At 40.8% G+C, this 11,909-nt stretch overlaps 1 pseudogene; it reads right to left on the bottom strand.

The window, feature by feature from the left end:
• Positions 1 to 696: 696 nt before the first annotated feature.
• Positions 697 to 1,470, bottom strand: LOC112913752 (glutathione S-transferase A4 pseudogene; annotated as a pseudogene).
• Positions 1,471 to 11,909: the final 10,439 nt, after the last annotated feature.

Below are 11,909 nucleotides of genomic sequence, written 5' to 3'. Positions count from 1 at the left end.
GGTGGAGATTCCTCAAAGAGTTAAAAATAGACCTGCCCTACGAGCCAGCAATTGCACTGCTGGGGATTTACCCCAAAGATACAGATGTAATGAAACGCTGGGACACCTGCACCCCAATGTTCAAAGCAGCAATGGCCACAATAGCCAAACTGTGGAAGGAGCCTCGGTGTCCATCGAAAGATGAATGGATAAAGAAGCTGTGGTCTCTGTATACAATGGAATATTCCTCAGCCATTAGAAACGACAAATACCCACCATTTGCTTCAACGTGGATGGAACTGGAGGGCATTATGCTGAGTGAAGTAAGGCAGTCGGAGAAGGACAAACAGTGTATGTTCTCATTCATTTGGGGAATATAAATATTCGTGAAAGGGAATAGAGGGGGAGGGAGAAGAAATGTGTGGGAAATACCAGAAAGGGAAACAGAACATAAAGACTCCTAACTCTGGGAAACGAACTAGGGGTGGTGGAAGGGGAGGAGGGCGGGGGGGGGGGGGTAGGTATTAATGGGTGACGGGCACTGAGGGGGGCACTTGACGGGATGAGCACTGGGTGTTATTCTGTATGTTGGTAAATTGAACACCAATAAAAAATTAATTTATTAAAAAAAAGATCTTGATATGAAAGACCAACTGAGGAACAGTTATATATAGCACCATGACAGAGCTGGGATCAGGGCAGCCTGGCATCAATTAAGATGCTACTGTGGAACAACAATCTCTAGGGGCTAGCTCTCACTCACAGATGTATGTGATGTTTATGGCATAAAGATATTGTAGACGGTTCTCACGTAGATGTCATCCAGAGGAGGCTTCTTCTTGCTGCCAGGTTCAAGGAATTTCTTAATTGTAGGGATATTACTTATTTTCACTGTAAACTCCTGGAGGTGAGGAAATGCAGACAGGATATTGGGGATTTTCTCTTCTAGAGCCAAAATGGTTTGGAGTAGAATAATGTCCCCAAGGCTCAGCTGGTTACCAAGGAGAAACCTTTGCCCATGATCCCTTAAAACCTTTTCAAACACAGGAAAGTATCTAATTATAGCCTTCTGGGCCATGTTAACCACTTCCTTTTGTTGATCATCTGGTTGTAGAAAAGGATGCATGATAATCAGTTCCAGCAGATCTAGCGTCCCCTCCAGGTACATGTCAATCAGGGTTCTCTCCTTGAGGTCCCTGCCAAAGAGGTGGTGTTTATCCGCTATGTAGTGGAGGATGCTTCGGGTCTGCACCAACTTCATTCCATCAATTTCAACCACGGGCACTTGTTGGAACAGCAGGTGGTTACCATCCTGCAACTTCTGCAACTGTTCTTTAGTTTCTAAGAATTCTTCATCAAACTCGACTCCAGTGGCAGCTAAAACCCACCTTACGGATTCCATCCGGCCTCTTCCATTAGGATAGTGGAGCTTGGGCTTCGCTGCCATGATGGCCTTTCAGGCTTTCTGGAGTTGGCTCGCAGCACCCGGAGCCCTACAAAGCGCTCAGCGAGCGGTCAAAAACTGAAACAATTTTTTAAAAATGTATAGTTCAGCAGTCAATTGTCTACTGTATAAGATTTTCCTTTTTTTAAAGATTATATTTATTCATGAGAGACACACAGAGAAATTTTCCTTTTGAAAAAGAAACTTACTTCGCTTATTTATTTACTGTTATTTTTGCTTTTTAAATCACCCACTACATATCTGACTGTATATTAAATAATCAGTGAATTGACAAATGCTCCTTTCTGGGACTTTTTGGTTACTTCTCTCCTTTTTAATTTTTTTGCTGTAAAAAGTGAGCTGAGACAGTGAGAAATTATTCAAATAGCGTATTTTATAGTTTATAATAGCAAGTTGGCAAATGTTTTCACTGTAATAACCATTGAAATAATGAAGTCTGATGAGAGGCAGTATTTTGTAACACAAAATTACACATTCAAATGTTCAAAGGGGACAGGCAGGTGGCATCTAAAGAACTAATTGTGGCCATATCTCCCAGCTTTTCAAGAGAAGTTGAAATTTGCTTTTATAAATATTCTCCTGGTCTTTAAATCTTGGAAATTACTTTTTTAAAAGTACTATGCTTTTCTCCACTGCCTGGGCCAAACTAAAACAGTTCAGTGCAACCCTTGGAGGATCTTTCATGATTTCCTGGGTGATGAGTGCGAATGTGGGTTTTATCGTTAGCCTGGGGTTCAGGTCACAAATACGACTGTGGGATACTGATCAGGGGACTAAATCATACAGGGCTTTATTTTCTTGCATGTCCCATGGGGATGACAATATAGCTCTCTTGTAGTATTTTGGCTTACTGGGGGGATAGAAGTGAGGGAGCCCAGAAACTGAAGAGCCAAACTCAGAGTCCACTGCTTTCCTTTTTGTTTCAAAACAGCGATCTTACATTTATACAGGGGAAGACACATTTTACAAAGAGCAGGTGAGTCAAGCAGTCCTTAACATTCTGTCTCTGAACTCAGCCTTTGATGATTCCTCACTCCTGCCCTATTATATTTCTCAATCCTTCCTGGACTCTTATAATTTGTGTAAACAGGGTGGCCAACACACTATATATCTCATCACACATGCCCTTCGTACAATGTCATGCTCACGCTTTTCCCATCAAGGGGTCCCTGTCTCCTCTCCTTGAATGTGAGGAAACCGCTGTGACTGTGCCAGTGGTGAAGGATAGCACACATGCCCCACATGGGGCATCCGACACCAGACCCTCCAAGTGCCATGCCCCTCTGCCCTGTTCCCTTGGTACACTCATCCTTGGAACCCTGTAGTCTTGATGTGAGGAAACACAGGTGTGTTTTTTTTTTTTTTTTTTTTTTCTGGGACAGCTGTGGCAAATGGTCACAAGGGGGGAGCTTAAAAACTACAGTAATTTATCATCATCTTACAGGCCTGGGGTCTAGAAGCTTGAAATCAAGGTGCTGGCAGGGCCACACTCCCTGTGAAACCTGTACCAAAAAATCATTCCTTGCCTCTTTCTAAGTTTCAGGTGGTTTGCTGGCTTTTTTAGACCTTCTTTGGCTCAGAGCAGAATCACTCTAACCCTCCATCTTCACATGACATTTTCCCTGTGTCTCTCTGCATTATTTTCCTTCTGCATATCTGTCTCTGTGCCCAAATTTCTCTTTTGACATAAAACACTGGTCATATTGGATTACAGTTCACCTAAATGACCTCATTTGTTTTGAAAAGATTTTTTGAAAAGATTTTATTTATTTATGAGAGATGCAGAGAGAGAGGCAGAGACATAGGCAGAGGGAGAAGCAGGCTGCCTCCAGGGAGCCTGATGCAGGACTCAATTCCTGGACCCCAGGATCATGACCTGAGCTGAAGGCAGACGCTCAACCACTGAGCCACCCAGGTGCCCCTAAAAAATATTTTATTTATTTATTTGAAAGTGCAAGAGAGGGGTGTGGAGGCAGAAGGAAGAAGGAGAAGCAGACCCCCCACTGAGCAGGGATACTGTGGAGGGCCGAGGCCTCCATTCCATGACCTTGAGATCATGACCTGCATGGAAGGCAGACGCTTAACTGACTGAGCCACCCAGGCACCCCCCAAATGATTTCATTTTAACTGGATTACCTCTCTAAGATCTCATTTCCAAGTAAGGTCACAGTCTGAGGTACTTGGAGTTAGGACGTCAACAAATCTTTTTAGGGGGGCACAATCCAACCTGTAACACCAGGTCCCAAGGAGGCACCCCATGTTGACTGAGATTCCATCTGGGAGCCAGCACCATGGCAGGTCACACAATTGGAAAAGCCTTTAAGGTGATTCCAGCCCCAGCCATCATCTGACTGCAACTGTGTGATAATACAGAGTGAGAACTTGCCTAGGTGAGCACAGTCAGCGCCCCCTCTTCCTTCATCCCCACCCCCACCCCCGCAATCATGGGAGATACTATAGTGGTTATGTTGTGTTAAATTCCTGAGGTTAAGGGCCACATGGCAATAACCCAACGGAAGCATAAGTCACAGTGAGATAGTAAATAAGTTTTCCTCCCACAGGGGCCAATACATCCTGTGTTTGCAATATTTTATAGGGCCTGTGGCTGGATCAGGCCCTGTCTGTTTTCTACCTGGGCCAGCCCTGGCATTTTTCAGGAAGAACATCACAAACTCTTACCTTTCTTAGATACCTGAAGCCTCATCTTTCGCCTTTTACCAACAATACTTTCATTCCCTGTATGTAACAGTTAACACACACCTTCTCTTTGGGTCTTGCCTTGGCAAATACGGTGCATATTCTCTTACCACTTCTTGTACTGGAAGCATCTTCTCAGGGAGTTTCTAATATTTTTGATGGACATAGAAGCCAAAAGAAGCTTGGGATTGCAAATGTTTTAAATGAACATATCCTTCCTCAAAAATACCAACTTAGTTTTATACCATCGACTCTGGCAGTGGAAAGGAACAAAATGTTCAAGCTGAATGTAATACATGGTTACTAATGTTTTAAAATTTATCTTTGATTTTTGTCAAAATGGTTTGTATGCAGAATTTGGAAACCATCTTACTTTATGTGGCTTAAAATGAAAAATAGCATCTGTACCCTCACTGTAATTTCTGCCTTCTCCAACCATCAGCCATCTCAACCCTTTTAACTCTTTTTTTCTGGATTTGCTTTTATATTTCTAAACAAACATAGGAGAAAATCTAGATGCCTTCGGGCTGGCAATGACTTTTTAGATATAATCCCAATGGCATGATCCATAAAGGAAGAACTGATAAGCTGAACTTTAAAAATTAAATGTCTGCTTGCAAGATACAGATGATTTATCTTTTCCCCCAAGGTTTCATTTAAATTCAAGTTACATATAGTGTAGTATTGGTTTCAAGAGTGGAATTTAGTGATTCATCACTTACATATAATGCCCAGATCACAATCCATCCTCATCACAAGGGTCCTCCCTAATGCCCGTCCCTCACGTAGCCCATCCCCCACCCCCCACCCTCCAGCAACCCTTAGTTTGTTTTCCATAGTTGAGAGTCTTATGGTTTGCCTCCTTCTCTGTTTTTGTCTTATTTTATTTTTCTTTCACCTCCCCTATGTTCGCCTGTTTTGTTTCTTAAGTTCCATATATGGAAGAAATCATATGGTGTTTGTCTTTGACTGACTTATTTCATTTAGCATAACACACTCTAGCTCCATCCAAATCATTGCAAATGGCAAGATTTCATTCTTTTTGATGGCTGAGTGAGATTCCATTGTATATGTATACCACTTCTTTAGCCATTCATCAGTCGATGGAGATTTGGGTTCTTTTTATAACTTGGCTGTTGCTCATCATGCTGCTGTGAACATCGGGGTGCATGTGCCCCTTTGAATCAGTATTTTTGTATCCTTTGGGTAAATACCTTATAGTGTGATTCCTGGGTTGTAGGGTAGCTCTATTTTTAACTCTTGAGGAACCTCCATATTGCTTTACAGAGTGGCTACACCAGCTTGCATTCCCACCAAAGGTGTAAGAGGATTTTCCTTTCTCCACATCCTTGCCAACATCTTTTGCCTAGTGAGTTGTCAATTTTAGCCATTCTGACTGATGTGAGGTGGTATCTCATTGTGGTTTTGATTTGTAATTTCCTGATGATGAGTGATGTTGAGGATATTTTCATGTGTTTGTTAGCTATCTGGATGTTTTCTTTGGAGAAATGTCCATGTCTTCTGCCCATTTCTTAACTAGATTATTTTTGGAGTGTTGAGTTTGATAAATTTTTTATACATTTTGGATACTAGCCCTTTTTTCCAATATATCATTTGCAAATATATTCTATTTCATAGGTTGCTTTTTACTTTTGTTGATTGTTTCCTTTGCTGTGCAGAAACTTTTTGTCTTGATGAAGTCCTAATAGTTCATTTTTGCTTTTGTTTCCCTTGTCCCCAGCAATGTGTCTAGTAAGAAGTTGGAATGGCTGATGTCAAAGAGGTTGCTGCCCATGTTCTACTCTAAGATTTTGATGGTTTCCCATCTCACATTTAGGTCTTTCATCCATTTTGAATATTTTTTGTGTGTATGATGTAGGAAAAGGGTCCAATTTGACTTTTCTACATGTTGCTATCCAGTTTTCCCAACACTATTTTTTTAAAGATTTTATTTGCTTATTCATGAGAGACACAGAATGAGAGAGAGCGAGGCAGAGACACAGGCAGAGGGAGAAGCAGGCTCCATGCAGGGAGCTCAACGTGGGACTCGATCCTGGGTTTCCAGGATCAGGCCCTGGGCTGAAGGCTGCGCTAAACCACTGAGCCACCCGGGCTGCCCTCCCAACACTATTTTTTGAAGAGACTGTCTTTTTCCATTGGATATTCTTTTCTGCTTTGTCAAAGATTAGTTGATCATATAGTTGTAGGTCCATTTCTGGATTTTCTAGTCTGTTCCATTGATCTGTTTTTGGGCTCGTACCATACTGTCTTCATGATTACAGCTTTGTAATATAGTTTGAAGTCCAGAATTATGATTCCTCCAGCTTTGGCTTTCTTTTTCAATATGACTTTGGCTACTCAGGGTCTTTTCTGATTCTGTATAAATTTTAGAATTGTTTTTTTTCTAGCTCTGTGAAAAATGCTGGTGGTATTTTGATAGGGATTGCACTGAATGTGTAGATTGCTTTGGGTAGTGGAGACCTTTTAACAATATTTGTTCTTCCAATCCATGAGCATTGAATGATTTTCCATTTATTTGTGTCTTCTTCAATTTCTTTCATAAGTGTTCTACAGTTTTCAGAGTATAGATCTTTACCTCTTTGGTTGGTTTATTCCTAGGTATCATATGGTTTCTGGTCAGTTGTAAATGGGATGGAACTTTTGATTTCTCTTTCTGTTGTTTCATTATTAATATATAGAAATGCAACAGATTTCTGTAAGTTGATTTTATATCCTGTGACTTTGCTGAATTCACGTGTCAGTTCTAGCAATTTTTTGGTGGAGTCTTTTCTCCATTTTCTACACAGAGTGTCATGTTGTCTACAAAGAATGAAAGTTTGACTTCTTCCTTATTGATCTGGATGCCTTTTATTTCTTGTTGTTGTCTGATTGCTGAGGCTAGGGCTTCTAGTGCTATGTTGAACAACAGTGGTGAGAGTGAACATGCCTATCGTGTTCCTTACCTTAGGGGAAAAGCTCTAAGTTTTTCCCCATTGAGGATGGTATTGAGGTCTTACATATATGGCTTTTATGATGTCAAGGTATGTTCCTTCTATCCCTACTTTCTTGAGGGTTTTTATCAAGAATGGATGTTGTACTTTGTTAAATGTTTTTTTTCTGCATCGATTCAATTTGCTATTATCTTGTTGAGAACTTTTTTTTTAAAGATTTTATTTATTGGGATCCCTGGGTGGCGCAGCGGTTTGCCGCCTGCCTTTGGCCCAAGGCGCGATCCTGGAGACCCGGGATCGAATCCCACGTCAGGCTCCCGGTGCATGGAGCCTGCTTCTCCCTCTGCCTGTATCTCTGCCTCTCTCTCTCTCTCTCTGTGTGACTATCATAAATAAATAAAAATTAAAAAAAAAGATTTTATTTATTTATTAGTGAGAGAGAGAGAGAGGCAGAGACAGAGGCAGAGGGAGAAGCAGACTCCCTGTGGGGAGCCTGATGTGGGACTCGATCCTAGGACTCAGGATCATGACCTAAGCCAAAGGCAGATGCTCGACCACTGAGCCACCCAGGTGCCTCTTGTTGAGAACTTTTGCATCCATGTTCATCAGCATTATTGGTCTGTAATTTATGTTTTTGGTGGGGTCTTTGTTTGGTTTTGGAATCAAGGTAATGCTGGCCTCATAGAATGAGTTTGGAAGGTTTCCTTCTACCCCTATTTTTTGGATGAGTTTCAGAAAGATTAGGCATTAATTATTCTTTAAATGTTTAGTAGAATTCCCCTAAGAAGTCATCTGGTCCTGGACTCTAGTTTATTTGGAGATACTTGATTACTGATTCAAATCAGTAATCAGCAAATTCAATTTCTTTGCTGGTTATGGGTCTGTTCAAATTTTCTATTTCTTTCTGTTTCAGTTTTGGTAGTTTATATGTTTCTAGGGATTCATCCATTTCTTCCAGATTGTCTTTTTTTGACATTTAATTATTCATACTACCCTATTATAATTGTTCATATTTCTGAGATGTTGGTTGTGGTCTTTCCTCTTTCATTTGTGATTTTGCCTTTCTCTTTTTGATAAGTCTGGCTAGGGGTTTTATCAATTTTTTTAATTCTCTCAAAGAACCGCTCCTAGTTTTGTTGATCTGTTCTATCTTTTTAAAATTTCTATCTCATTTATTTCTTCTCTAATCTTTATATTTCCATCATTCTTTTGGATTTAGGCTTTATTTGCTATTCTTTTTCCAGGTCTGTTAGATGTAAGGTTAGTTGCGTATTTGAGATTTTTCTTACTTCTCAAGGAAGGCTTGTATTACTATATACTTCCCTCTTAATGACTGCCTTTGCTGCGTCCCAGAGGTTTTGAACAGTAGTGTTTTCATTTTCATTTGCTTCCATATATTTTTTATTTTTTCTTTAATTTCCTGGTTGACCCATTCATTCTTTAATTGGATGTTCTTTAACCTCCATATATTTGTGGTCTTTCCAATTTTTTTCTTGTGGTTGACTTCAAGTCTTTCTGTACTGATAGAGGCCTCATTTGTGACCGAGTATGTGATCTATCCTCGAGAAGGTTCCATGTGCATGTGAAAAGAATGTGTTATTCTGCTATTTAGGATGAAATGTTTTAAATATATCTGTTAAGACCATCTGGTCCAGTGTGTCATTCCAAATCATTGTTTCCTTATTGATTTTCTACTTAGATGATCTGTCCATTGCTGTAAAAGTCCCTTAATATTATTGTAGTATTATCAATGAGGTTTTTAAAGTTATTAATTAATTTATATATTTAGCCAATCCCAAGATAGGGGCATATTTACAATTGTTAGATTACTTGTTGGATAGACCCCTTTATTATGATATAGTGCCCTTCTTCATCTCTTCTTATAGTCTTTGTTTTAAAATTTAGTTTGTCTGATATAATTATGGCTACTTCAGCTTTCCTTTGATGTCTGTTAGCATGATAAATTGTTCTTCGCCCCCTGACTTTCAATCTGGAGATGTCTTGGGTCTAAGATGAGTCTCTTGTAAACATATTAATGAGTTTTGTGTTTTTAATCCATTCTGATACCCTATGTCTTTTGTTTTTAAGACTTTATTTATTTATTTATTTTAGGGCACAAGTTGAGGGGAGGTAGAGGGAGAAAGAAAGAGAATTTCAAGCAGACTCTGTGCTGAGTGTGGAGCCTGATGCAGGGCTCGATCTCATGATGCTGTGATCATTCAGAGTACTATTTACATTCAGAGTAATTATTGATATATATGAATTTAGTGCCATCACATTACCTGTGAAGTCAATGTTCCTGTAGATCATCTCTGTTTCTTTCTGGTCTTTGTTGCTTTTGGTCTCTACCGCTCAAAATGTCCCCTTTAATATTTCTTGCAGAGTTGGTTTAGTGTTCACAAAATCCTTTAGTTTTTTTCTTGTCTTTGAAACTCTTTATCTCTCCTTCTATCCTGAATGACAGCCTTGCAGCCAAGTATACTTGGACACATAGTTTTCCCATTTAACATGTTGAATACATCATGCCACTCTCTTCTGGTCTGCTATGCTTCTGTGGACAGGTCTGCTGCTAACCTTATGTGCCTACACTTGTAGGTTAAGGACCTTTTGTTCTTAGCTGCTTTCAGAATTCTCTGTATTTTGCAGGTTTCACTATGATATATCTTGGTGTTGATCTGTTCTTGCTGATTTTGAGGGGAGTTCTCTGTGCCTTTTGGATTTGGATGCCTGTTTCGTTCCTCAGGTTAGAGAAGTTCTCAGCTATAATTAGTTCAAATAATCCTTCTGCCCTCTTTCTTCTGGGACTTCTATGATATGGATTTTATTGCGCTTGATGGAATTGCTGAAGTCTCTGAGTCTCTATTCATGATCTAATAGTTTTCTTTCTCTGTCCAGTTCAGCTTTGTTATTTTCCATAATTTTATCTTCTGTATCATTTATTTATTCCTCTGTGCTTTCCATCTTCATTTCCAACTTCACAACCATTCGGCTTTGCATCTTAGTTATAATATGTTTTATTTTGGCCTCACTAGTTTTTACATCTTTTATTTCCACAGCACGTGTTTCTCTGGTGTCCTCCATGCTTTTTTCAAGTGCAGCCAGTACTCTTATGACTGTTTCTAAATTCTTGTTCGAATATATTGCTTATATCTGTTGAGCAAATCCTTGGCTGTGATTTCTTCCTGGTCTTTCTTTTGGGGAGAATTCCTGTCTTGTCATTTTGTCTAGTTTTCTGTCGTTTGTGAGTTATGAAAGCTTGTTATGTTTCCTGCTCCTAAGTGTAATGCTATATTAAGAAGGTGTCCTGCTCTGTCCAAGACCTGGTGCTTCAGGGAGTGTTCTGGTGTATGCTGTGTGCTCTCTGCTGTCATGTTTTGGCTGCCCTTTTACACAGATCTGTCCTCTGCAGAGTTCCTCCTTGCTTGCAGTGGGGAGTTTTTGGACCTTTAACTAGATGTGCTTTGATTTGTCTGTTAAAATAAGCCTGGAAAAAGGAAGGCCTGATTCCAAAAGGAGAAAAGAAAAAGGAACTAAAAAACCCTCAAACAAATAGACAAACAGAAAACCATAAGCCTGATTCCAAAGGAAAAAAAAAGAAAGAAGAAATCTAATCCCAAAATGAGAAAAATAAATGAAACAAACAAACAAACAAATAAATGAACAAATAAAGCCTGATTCAAAAGAAGAGAAAAGAAAAAAAGAAAGCCTGGTCCTATTTCCGCCAGAATGGAAGCTGTTGCTTTGGAGCATTCTATGAACAACAGACTTGGTACATGTAGGGGGCGTGTGCTGGTTTTCTGAGGGCCAGGTCTGCTGCACTGGCTCATAGTCAGACCTGCTCTGGGAAAGATGCCCCTGCAGGGCTCGGTGTGTGTGGGGGTGTGAGTGTAACCAGCTTCAGTCTCCCCTGGGGGCACTGTTTTGATCACTGAAGTCCAACAGTCTTGGTTGTTGTCGCGGGGAGGGCATCATCCAGCTATCTCATGCCCCCCCCCCCCCCCCCCCCCCCCCCCAGGGAGAGGAGCTTGCTCCCTGGCTGTTCAGGAACTCTCACAGAAAAGTGAACAATCTCCCCTCCCATGTCCCAGGCTTTCATCAGATCCCTGCCTGTGCCCAGGCTGTTGGCATGCCGAGTGCCTCAGTTTTGTGTTTTATATCTGGTGTGGCTAGGATTCAAAACTCCACATCTTAAAAAAAAAAAAAAAACAACTCCACATCTTAAAGGACCTGCCTGACAAGGCACAGACCTGCTCCCTTCCTCCAGAGGAGAGCCTTGAAGCACTGTGTGTGGTGCTGTACTGTCCCAGAAAAGCAGTCACACAGCCACACAGGTGCCTGGAGTTAATGGTGTAACACAGCAAAAAGCTTTGGCCAGGTTATCTTGCCCTCTGTATACACTTCTGTCTCCTGCTGTTGACAAGCCACTCAATGGTGCCCAGAGGGCCTTATGTCCTTGGAGAGGCAATCAATATACCTTCTTGCAAATGTACTCCAGGAAGGGGAACATTCTCTCTTGGTGCAACCCAGGGCATCTCCATACAACGCTATCCACTGTCAGCTCCCAAGTCTCCACCTTCCTTCACCCCAGGAGCACCACTGCCCACCCAGCTTGACTCCAGTGAATGGCACAGATTTCTGAAACCTCAGAATTTGAGCTCCACTATTTGCAAAAATGTGTGACAGTCCATTTCTCTTGATTCCTCAGTCAATGCTTTTATGAGAGTGTTTTTCTTGCAGGAATCTGATGTGTCGCTCCATTTCCCTTCCCTTCTCTTTCTGTCTTCTCTCCACAAAAAGGACTTCCTCTGTTCTGTGAC

The sequence above is a fragment of the Vulpes vulpes genome, chromosome 1, assembly GCF_048418805.1.
Source record: "Vulpes vulpes isolate BD-2025 chromosome 1, VulVul3, whole genome shotgun sequence".
In the NCBI taxonomy this organism is placed as follows: domain Eukaryota; kingdom Metazoa; phylum Chordata; class Mammalia; order Carnivora; family Canidae; genus Vulpes; species Vulpes vulpes.
The sequence above is the reverse complement of the archived record's forward strand: the minus strand, read 5'-3'. Positions and strand labels throughout refer to the sequence as shown.